The following is a 10,197-nucleotide window of genomic DNA, read 5'->3' on the forward strand; positions in this document are numbered from 1 at the left end:
GGCAGCACAACAGGTCGAATCACCAAAGTGACAAGTCAGGGTGCGTGGGATAACCACGAGACTGTTCCTGCTATCATAAGACATCGCACTGCAGAGCGTAACTCCAGGTGTAGGTCCTGTGCGTCTAGCATGTAACAAGCAACCATCACTGGCATCGAGGTAGAACTCTCTTTTATCAGAAAAAATTACCTCCAATGAGCTGTTGCTTGACAACACTGAAATCGTAAATGGCAGCGGTTTGGTGCAGGGGGATGTACGCTACAGGGCATCTCCCTCGCAGCTGTCCTTGAAGTAATTGATTTGTAACAGTTTGTCGTGTCAGTGTGGTGCCAACTGCTGTTCAGATTGCTGCTGCAAATACGGTACAGTGCACGAGAACCATACGCCGAGCACGGTCGTCTTCCTGCTCTGTAGTGCCACGCGGCAGTCCGGAGCCTGGTCCTCTTGCGGCTGTACATTCTCGTGACCATCGCTGCCAGCAGTCATGTACAGTGGCTGCGTTCATCCCAAGTCTTTCTTCAATATCGCAGAAGTAATATCCAGCTTCTCGTAGCCCTATTACATGACCTCGATCAAATTCAGTGAGGTGCTGATAATGTCGTCTTTGTCACCTTTAAAGGCACGTCTGGCTAACATCAACTATCTCGAACTTTCCTTAAAAATCTCCTTCAAATAGACTGTATTGTGCTTTTTACCTAAGAAAAATCACTAATCAGCAATATATTTTCAGATGTTATTTTATTTACAAGACCAGTTGCGGCATCCCATTAATGGCATCTCCAGGCCCCTATGCACTCCACGTACGGAGAACGAGATACATCGATGCTTCCATAACTAGAGCCATCAATACTTGTCAAATCTTCGAAGTATACACTTCAGAATTCACTGAATCTAGATATTGATGGTTCCGATTATGCATGCATCGATGAATCTGATTTTCTGTAAATGTACGTGGGGCTCCGAAGCTGGCATTAATGAGATGCCGAAACTGCTCGTCTAAATAAAATAATAACTTCTGAAAACACACAGTAGTTTGGTGATTTCTTTTGCTAAATTTCTGAGAGGTCGCTGTCCCGTATCCACGATGGATCAACAGGAATATTATGCTTTTGTTTTTCATATTTAATGTCGAAATTCGCTTCCATCAAAATTTTAGCGTCGTATCCTTGTCTTGTCAGGCAGTTTTCTGTGTATTGTGCCACATGCCCTTTGAAAATTATTTGATTTATAGAGGACGTTTTCATTTTCATAACTAATCTCGCAGCCTAACAGCTTAAATTGTGACACTTGTTTCATTGATTTTTTATCCAATATTTTTTGGAGAACAATGAAAATTTCAATTTGAAGGCCATTACTTTAGTTTTTATTATTGAAATTTCAGAAAATAGTTCTCAGATCTTTGATTTATGCGAAGTTTTGCCCCCGCTGAGTGTTATTTCTCTTTTCGTAAATACTGATTTGGTTATCGGCAAAGATTAGAGTTCGTGTGTGTGTGTGTGTGGGGGGGGGGGGGGGGGGGGAGCTGGGATAGTCCTTGTGTGAGTATAATTAAATAATAATGTTGTTTGTAATTATAGACATTTTATAGTTGTATGTGGTATTTTTTGAGGTAAAACAACACATTTCTGTCAAATATATTATGTTCAAAAGAGACAAAACTGGAGGTTATTCCTGCTTTCATCCCTTTTAAAGTCTGCTGTGAAAGCCACAGTTTCTGATCTGCCACCTACGAGTGCAATAAACATCATTAGAAAAGTAGTAGCACAGGTGAAGGTCCTGGGGTGTTCTGTACGATGATTATTGCAAGTGAGCTAATGACTGACAGCTCATCACAATGTCTCAGTTCCGTCTCCCAGTGGAACAGACAATGAGGACGTAGCGAAACGAGTGACAAGGGACTGACTCAGTCAGCCACGTCGAAATTTAAACTGACATTTGAGGTTATGTCCAGGCAAAGAGTCCAACAAAACCAATGAATTATTTGCTGCAACTGGTAAGAAGATGTTTTGGATGTAATATTGAAAATTATTCTATTCCATTTTTTCAGGTTTTGCTACGTCAATTACAAGATTATTGCAACTAAAAAGACCTCTTTCTAATTGTTGGTCCTAATTTGCCTTGAGGTTCCCAAAGAAAGGTATAAAGCTGCAGAAATAGTAATCCACCGATACCTATCAATGGCATTGTTGTATACGAATGTGTCATAGCGTTAATTGACTGCACAAGCGACTTTATCTTCCTCCCTCTTGAAATTATAAAGTGTAGTTTACCCTCAGTTCTTGCACGGAACTTGACTGACTGGCTCTACACACAGCATTTTATGGGACAACAAGAAACTTCATCTTTACGTCAGTTACGAATTTCTGTATGGCATTACCTATTAATCACACCTCTCTACACGTTTATTTGAAGTAAACTACGTAATGTTATGACTTCTTTTTTCCATATGATTTCCTGAATCTGTTTAACTAGGGTGAAGAAACCTGGAAATCACAAATATTAACCTGATTTGCAATTCATAGGGCTCTCTCACGTAGATCTCCCTCAGTAATAGTACACTGAGTCTCGCGAGCAGTTCTAAATGCTTCAAGTAGTTTTCCTTTAACAGTTTTGGGAGTTTCATTTTGGCGTGTATTATGTACTTTGTGTGAAGTTGTTACACTTAGCAATACGCGTTCAGTTTTTACGAAATGAAACTGGCTTTGCACACTGCTGAACTTAATGCGTTTCCTCCCTCCTTCGCTTAACCAAAACATTTACAACCTCTTCTTTGACACTGAAAGCTATTTCTGCACGCTTTTTTTCGGGCTAGGAGGGTAATGTGGTTTTGTTGTAGACTTTAATTTCCGCAATAATCATCGCTCGAACCACATTTCATGGAATCGTCTGTTATTATCTGTTTCTTCTAATGTTTCCATAATTTTTGACGAAATGTCGACATCATTCGATTGAAAGTCCAAGAAATTGACTAATAAATAACACATATGACGTCTTCAGGACAAGAATATGATTTCGATTGCGTATCTCGTTATTCATATTTCATCTTCGAAAGATATTAATTGGATTCCACGTTAGAGTGAAATTCTGGAACCTGCCAAAGACAAACGCTATTAGCTAGCATATACGAATAAAAAAAACACAGAAAATTTATTCAGTTGTATCTCCATTGTTAACACATAGCGATACTGCAAACGCAGCTGCTAATTATTATGGCTATTAAATGAGTTGAAAATTCAAGTGAATAGTAATTGCGAACAGTTGTACCAGAGACGCTGTCAATGGAAACTGAATTCATGGCATTAAGCTATGTTATCTGTTTACCGTTTTGTCGTCAACCATGGCTATGCACCTACTATGTTGGGCGTGTCCTGTCTGCCGCAGTTACGGGAGGAGTGTAGGTAGCCTACATTCCTCCAGCCACCTGGCGATCTACGTGTTTGCCATTTATTAACATTAAAAAAAAAGTCTTAGCGCCCAAAAATTTGACATTGTTTTTCTTTTAGTGTATTCTTCCTGTACGAAAAATTTCAGGTCAGGTTTCGACATGTCCGACTGTGCAGTTCTCTTGAGAAGCCAACACTGCTAGTTCACTCAAGGGGATAAGCATTTAACGTAGCCATGCAGAAGCTGTGTTTTCTTTTTTTTTTACAAAGTATGCTGTCTCGTAAGGATAGCTGAGTCGGTTAGCCGGAATGTGAACCAAGAGCTCTGTACGCGTATCTCCGCTAACCACGAGACTACGGAGAGGCTCTTTCGTAAGATAATCCCGTGTGCGGCCAGGCGAGGTCGCTGTCTGCTAAAGAACGAGACCTACTGCGCCCGCGTGCAGGCGGATAATGAAAGGGAAGGTGGCGGGGGCGGTGCGCGGGTGGCGTGGGGGAACTGCGCAGTCTCGGCGTGACCTCGCCCTGGCCGGGTGCGGTGACGGGGGTGAGTGCTGGCACCTGTTGGCGCGGCGCAAGGAAATTGCCCGGCCACTGGCGCCCCTGCTAACACGGACACTCTCCTGGTGAGGTGGGCGTCTTACCAAGGGCGCCGTCATTAAATACTCGTAAAGCAACAGGTCTATGAACTCAGTGTCCTTCATCAGGCGTCAGGTAGGAAGAGCGACAAAATTATATTTCACATCTTGAAGAAATGAACAAGAGGGACAGGTTCAAATGGTTCAAATGGCTCTAAGCACTATGGGACATAACATCTGTGGTCATCAGTCCCCTAGACTTAGAACTACAGGGTTATTACAAATGATTGAAGCGATTTCATAAATTCACTGTAGCTCCATTCATTGACGTATGGTCACGGCACACTACAGATACGTAGAAAAACTCATAAAGTTTTGTTCGGCTGAAGCCGCACTTCAGGTTTCTGCCGTCTGAGCGCTCGAGAGCGCAGTGAGACAAAATGCTGACAGGAGCCGAGAAAGTGTATGTCGTGCTTGAAATGCACTCACATCAGTCAGTCATAACAGTGCAACGACACTTCAGGACGAAGTTCAACAAAGATCCACCAACTGCTAACTCCATTCGGCGATGGTATGCGCAGTTTAAAGCTTCTGGATGCCTCTGTAAGGGGAAATCAACGGGTCGGCCTGCAGTGAGCGAAGAAACTGTTGAACGCGTGCGGGCAAGTTTCACGCGTAGCCCGCGGAAAATTGGCTCATGCCACAACTGGAGACCGACAGCGCCGACTTCATCTTTCAACAAGATGGTTCTCCACCGCACTTCCAACATGATGTTCGGCATTTCTTAAACAGGAGATTGGAAAAGCGATGGATCGGTCATGGTGGAAATCATGATCAGCAATTCATGTCATGACCTCCACGCTCTGCCGACTTAACCCCATGCGATTTCTTTCTGTAAGGTTATGTGAAAGATTCAGTGTTTAAACCTCCTCTACGAAGATACGTGCCAGAACTGTGAGCTCGCATCAACGATGCTTTCGAACTCATTGATGGGGACAAGCTGCGCCGAGTGTGGGAGGAACTTGATTATCGGCTTGATGTCTGCCGAATCACTAAAGGGGCACCTATCGAACATTTGTGAATGCCTAAAAAAACTTTTTGAGTTTTTGTATGTGTGTGCAAAGCATTGTGAAAATATCTCAAATAATAAAGTTATTGTAGAGCTGTGAAATCGCTTCAATCATTTGTAATAACCCTGTACTTAAACCTAACTAAACCAAGGACATCACACACATCCACTCCCGAGGCAGGATTCGAACCTGTGACTGTAGCAGCAGCGCGGTTCCGGACTGAAGCGCCTAGAACCACTCGGCCACAGAGGTCGGCCAGAGGGAGAGGAAAATGATGAACAAAATAAATACCCTAGCCAAGCGATCGCCAAACTCATTAGTTAAAACAACAAAACATACACAGAGCAACGGTTCAGATTTCTTTTGAGAGCTAATTATGTTTTTGAACTGAAACTGTATAGGTAGGTACATCATTATTTTCTTAATTAGGGTAGTCCTAAGCTGGTCTTTGCTAAAAAGGTCTTCACTCTGAATGAGGTACTTTCTCTGAGATTGACCCCTTCGAACGCTCCCATCAACGCTCGTCTCATGTACGTCTTTCGTCGAACACTTTTCCTTTATCCTGTCTGCATGTCTAAACCATCTCAACATACTTTTCTCAATACCCGACACTACATATTCTTTCATTCCAGAATGCTCCCTAACACTAACCTTAAAAACTTAATTTATAGTTTTAAGTCTCATAAGGGGACGTCATGAAATTTGGATCATCGGTTTACTTCAAACATGTACATTTTTAATACTTCATTAGGACCGCATAATGAGCAAGTTTCGGAGGCATGTTACGTACGCAATGTCAAGAAAACCGTAACAGAAGTTTTAAGCTTCAAATATGTACTGGTGCGTTGCAACTATCACCGTGAGGTGGCGGGGGTCAAGTGGGTAGAGTTCAAGCTCCTTAATATGTGCGTCTCAGTATCTAATCCTGTTCATCCTCTTTTTTTTTAATAACTACATGTTTTTCAATGCTTGTCATATTATTTCATGTATATACTACATCTGAAAGTAAATGTGATGGAAAAAACACGTTTATTTGCGTCAATTTTTATTTAATCTCCAGTGTAATTTGCTTATTTGCTAATCACAACAAATATCACATTTGAAGGTACCAGAAGTTAAAGAACAAATGCATAAAATTTTCCTGAACATGTATGTCTGTCGTGACATGCGAAATTCATGACGCTTGCAATCTGGTAAGGTACCCAGACCTGCTTTGCACCTGGACTCTTCGACCTGCACACACAGAGACACATCTTATTCGGCACTTGCTTGGGGGAGACATCCTGCTAGTCCAAGCAAGAACGAATTATGTACGTGCAAATTTTTTGAAAATCACAATCAGCAAGTATAGTAAAAACCTCAAGCAAATATACGTGTTTCTTCGTTATATTATCTTACAAATGTTATACGAAATAATACGACCAGTGATGAAATAAAACATGAGTGCGCTGTCGATTGGACGATCTACCGATTACGGAGCTGGAATGGTTTTTTTCTGAGTCATCAGTCTTCTGACTGGTTTGATGCGGCCCACAGCGAATTCCTCTCCTTTGCCAGCCTCTTCATCTCAGTGCATGCAACCTACGACCTCAGTTAATTTCTGGATGTATTCCAATCTCTATCTTCCTCTACAGTTTTTGTCATCTATCGTTACCTCTAGTACCATGGAAGTCATTCCATGATGTCTTAACAGATGTCCTATCCTTCTGCCCCTTCTCCTGGTCAGTGTTTTCCTCGCCGATTCTTCGTAAATCCTGCTCACTGTTTACCTTATCAATCCACCTAATCTTCAACATCCGTCTGTAGCACCATATGTCAAACGCTTCGATTCTCTTCTGTTCCGGTTTTCCCATAGTCCATATTTCACTACCATACAATACTGTGCTTCAAACGTACAGTCATGCTCAAAAGTATCCGAACGACCTGAGTTGCATATCGCCTGATTCACATGTAACGCGCATAACGCAGATGTCTAGCAGGTCCTCTAATCGCTCCTTGGTACAGTCGTTCGACTATTGAAAATGGTTCCAACAACTCACCACTAGAAAACACGGCTCTGAATCGCAATAACTCAAGATGTAAAGTAATACAACGATACTCAAATATCAGGGAACACCTTATCACAGATAAGACTGTCCTTAAGGCTTGTGAGCTCACATTTATTACAATAAATTACATACCTGAAATGTTACCACTCTCATTATTACGTCACATAGTAATTCACGTAGTAAGTTCATCGTATTCATGATTTCCTCTTCGAAGTAACATACCTTACTTATTATTTAACACAAAATGACATTAAAAATTTAACATATTCACGAGCAGCTAGTTGAGAATATGTATGAACTTCAAATGACACGACGAACCGTCTCGTTCTGCATATGGATTCAAACCCAGGTCATGCAGACTAAACAAAGATTTCCTGACTGACGGACGCTGTCATTCCTGACTACTCATACAGAGAGCGATATACTTCGATTTTAGACAGTATCAGTTACCAAATATCAACTTTAAATTAAGTAACGTAAACATTTTTAACGGACGCGAATTCCTATCCAGCATCTATTGTCCCTGTTAACGAACTACGAGAGATGTTAAATATTGCTTCTTCACAAGTAACTTACTTGAAATGCCGTGAGGTAAAGGTATGTATGTTTGAGTACGGATTCGAACCCAGAACCTAATAGGATGTTATCGAAGCACAATCGACTGTGACATATCGGATTTTCTCGGCAGTAGCTAGATGTTTTTACTGAAATGACGAGACGAAACTTTAATTTTTTCCTTTCCAGGACTCCAGCCCGGCACCTATCGCTGTTATATTCTAGAGAAAACGAACGTTAAATATGGGTTTGTTACACCAGCAGCGACAAGTGAACATGTTTGAAGCAGAAATAATACGACGAAGAGTTCAGTGCTGACTGGGAATCGAACACCGTTCATATCGTTGTTGACTACACAGAAAGAGACTTCAGCTACCGATTTTTACTCCACCAGCAGCTCGGAATAACATCCTTGAACTTAGAGTGATCTCACAAATAGTTCTGTGTCTCACTGGGAGTAAAAAACGTCAGATATGGTTAGTGTTGACAACGAATGAAAATAAATTAAAAATCAAAATTATTATCCGCCACCAAATAGGTGTTCTCATGCTAGAGTTTGATAATACGTAAAGAAAACTTTAGTGCCGGGCCAGGATTCGAACTCATTCACTCGCAATATGTGGAGATGATGAGGAATCCGCAGTTTTGAACAAACAACAAATTGTAGTCGAGCTGTACTGTCACGAAGGGATCAAATTCCGCATTAAGGGCGGTCTCAGTTGCATTCCCAGTTCAGAACCAATTTTATCGACATACAGAAGCTCAAATATAAGACTGAATAAGTGTCCTGTGACCCTACGTAGCGTTTGTTTCGTCACTGGAAGTAAATAACTAGTATAAGAAAGGTTCGTGGTTTCTACATGTCGCCACTCCTGACTTTATTGCGGTTCAACGTAACGTCTACTTGCTAGAGAAGGACTATCATATTTAATGTGAATTTCGGACCACAATGCAATATACCTTCTTCACTTGGCGTAGCCAGAAGAAAATAGAATCTGTCTCTCCCTATCAAAAATCATCGCTAGAAGTTGGAATCGAACACACACCATAAGTATGTGAACCTGTCATAGACCCAAGACACCACCAAATCCTCTTCCCTGGAAGTCATTTTTCTATCGTAATGCTGTTGCGCCACTCCGGATGAGCATCCTGACACACAGGCTCCCTGTAGTGGTTTGCAGCATGTTCAGTACATTCATTAACTTGGTTGACTAAATCACCATGAACTAGCTGCCACGGCTACCCAGTGCACACATTCGACTCTATTTTGTAATCACCAAAACAAAACCACGTAACTGCTACCTACAAAGAACTGCCAACAGTGTAGGATGCAGAAATGTGTATAGGGAGTGTCCCTTTCCACTTGAATTACTCTATTGCGCTATCTGTTTGTTAAAAATGCCGTACAGTGCAAAAGAAAAGCTGTAACTATCTGTCTCTCAGAGGTCTAGATCCGGCCATATGCATTATCTCACAGCACTGTGGAATGTCTACATTTTGGAGCTACTGTAGTGTAATGGTAAGCGTCGCGCACTGCAGGTAGATGTTGCGAGTTCGATTAGGTTCACTGCTACTTCTTTTAAAATTCAGATCTGCTGTCGGCTGAAGTTATCAATGTAATGGATCTTCGAACTTAATTCCCTTCACTTCTCAAGCCAAAATAGTCGCATGTGGAACAAGGGATAACTTCTGCGACATTTTGTTTTCTTCAGCTTTTAATATACGCCCAGGCAGCAGATGCATCTCGAAGCTTTTGTATTATGTGTGGGGAGAGCGCATCGTCCCAAAATAGTCAGAGAAGTATTTTCTACATTAGTTGTCGTGTGGTAGTAGTATTTTATTCTTCTTCAAACCTTGTTTGACAGCTATAACTCAGGACATGCATGTCATCAATAAACTGCATGTGCATTGTCAGACTGTTATAGATAGCATCAGAGGATTCGCATATATCGTTGATGATTAATTTCTCTCTCATGTTTACTATTGTTTTAACAACACCAAAAGAAACCTTACGAAAATTTTGCACAGTATTATAAGAAAAGAAATAGAACTACCCACGATAACCTTACGCCAAAAGTTTGTTTTAATTAAACTGAGTATCTGTACACAAGCGTGCCTCTATCGGCACGAATTAGTAAAATCCTACTCACTTGGATTTCGATTAGGTCTGTGTTTAATTGGTATGCTGTGCCATACTAAAGAGTTATGCAAATGTGGCATTTCATAAATAAAGCTATGTATTGCCAGAAACCCAAAATTTGTTTGTCATTAGCGGAAAGAGGCGTTACCTGTTGTGCAGCTTTGTAAGTTTTTCACCATTGCACTATGAGCCGAAAGTATTTTATTGCGATTTCTTTATCGATGTTTGATCTGACTGCTTGTATCTCTTTCACAGAAGGGATAAAAACGTTGCAGTTAGCGAGACTGGAAGTGCGAACAATAACAGACGCTTTGTCACAGGTCAGCATGTGACCACAGAGTTAGCGAAGACATGTATCTCGGCTTCCTCTTACAGGTGCATTAGTGTCTAAAACTCGTAAGCCGTTATTTAAAGGATGAGATT

The sequence above is a fragment of the Schistocerca cancellata genome, chromosome 5 (genome assembly GCF_023864275.1).
Source record: "Schistocerca cancellata isolate TAMUIC-IGC-003103 chromosome 5, iqSchCanc2.1, whole genome shotgun sequence".
Classification (NCBI taxonomy): Eukaryota; Metazoa; Arthropoda; class Insecta; order Orthoptera; family Acrididae; genus Schistocerca; species Schistocerca cancellata.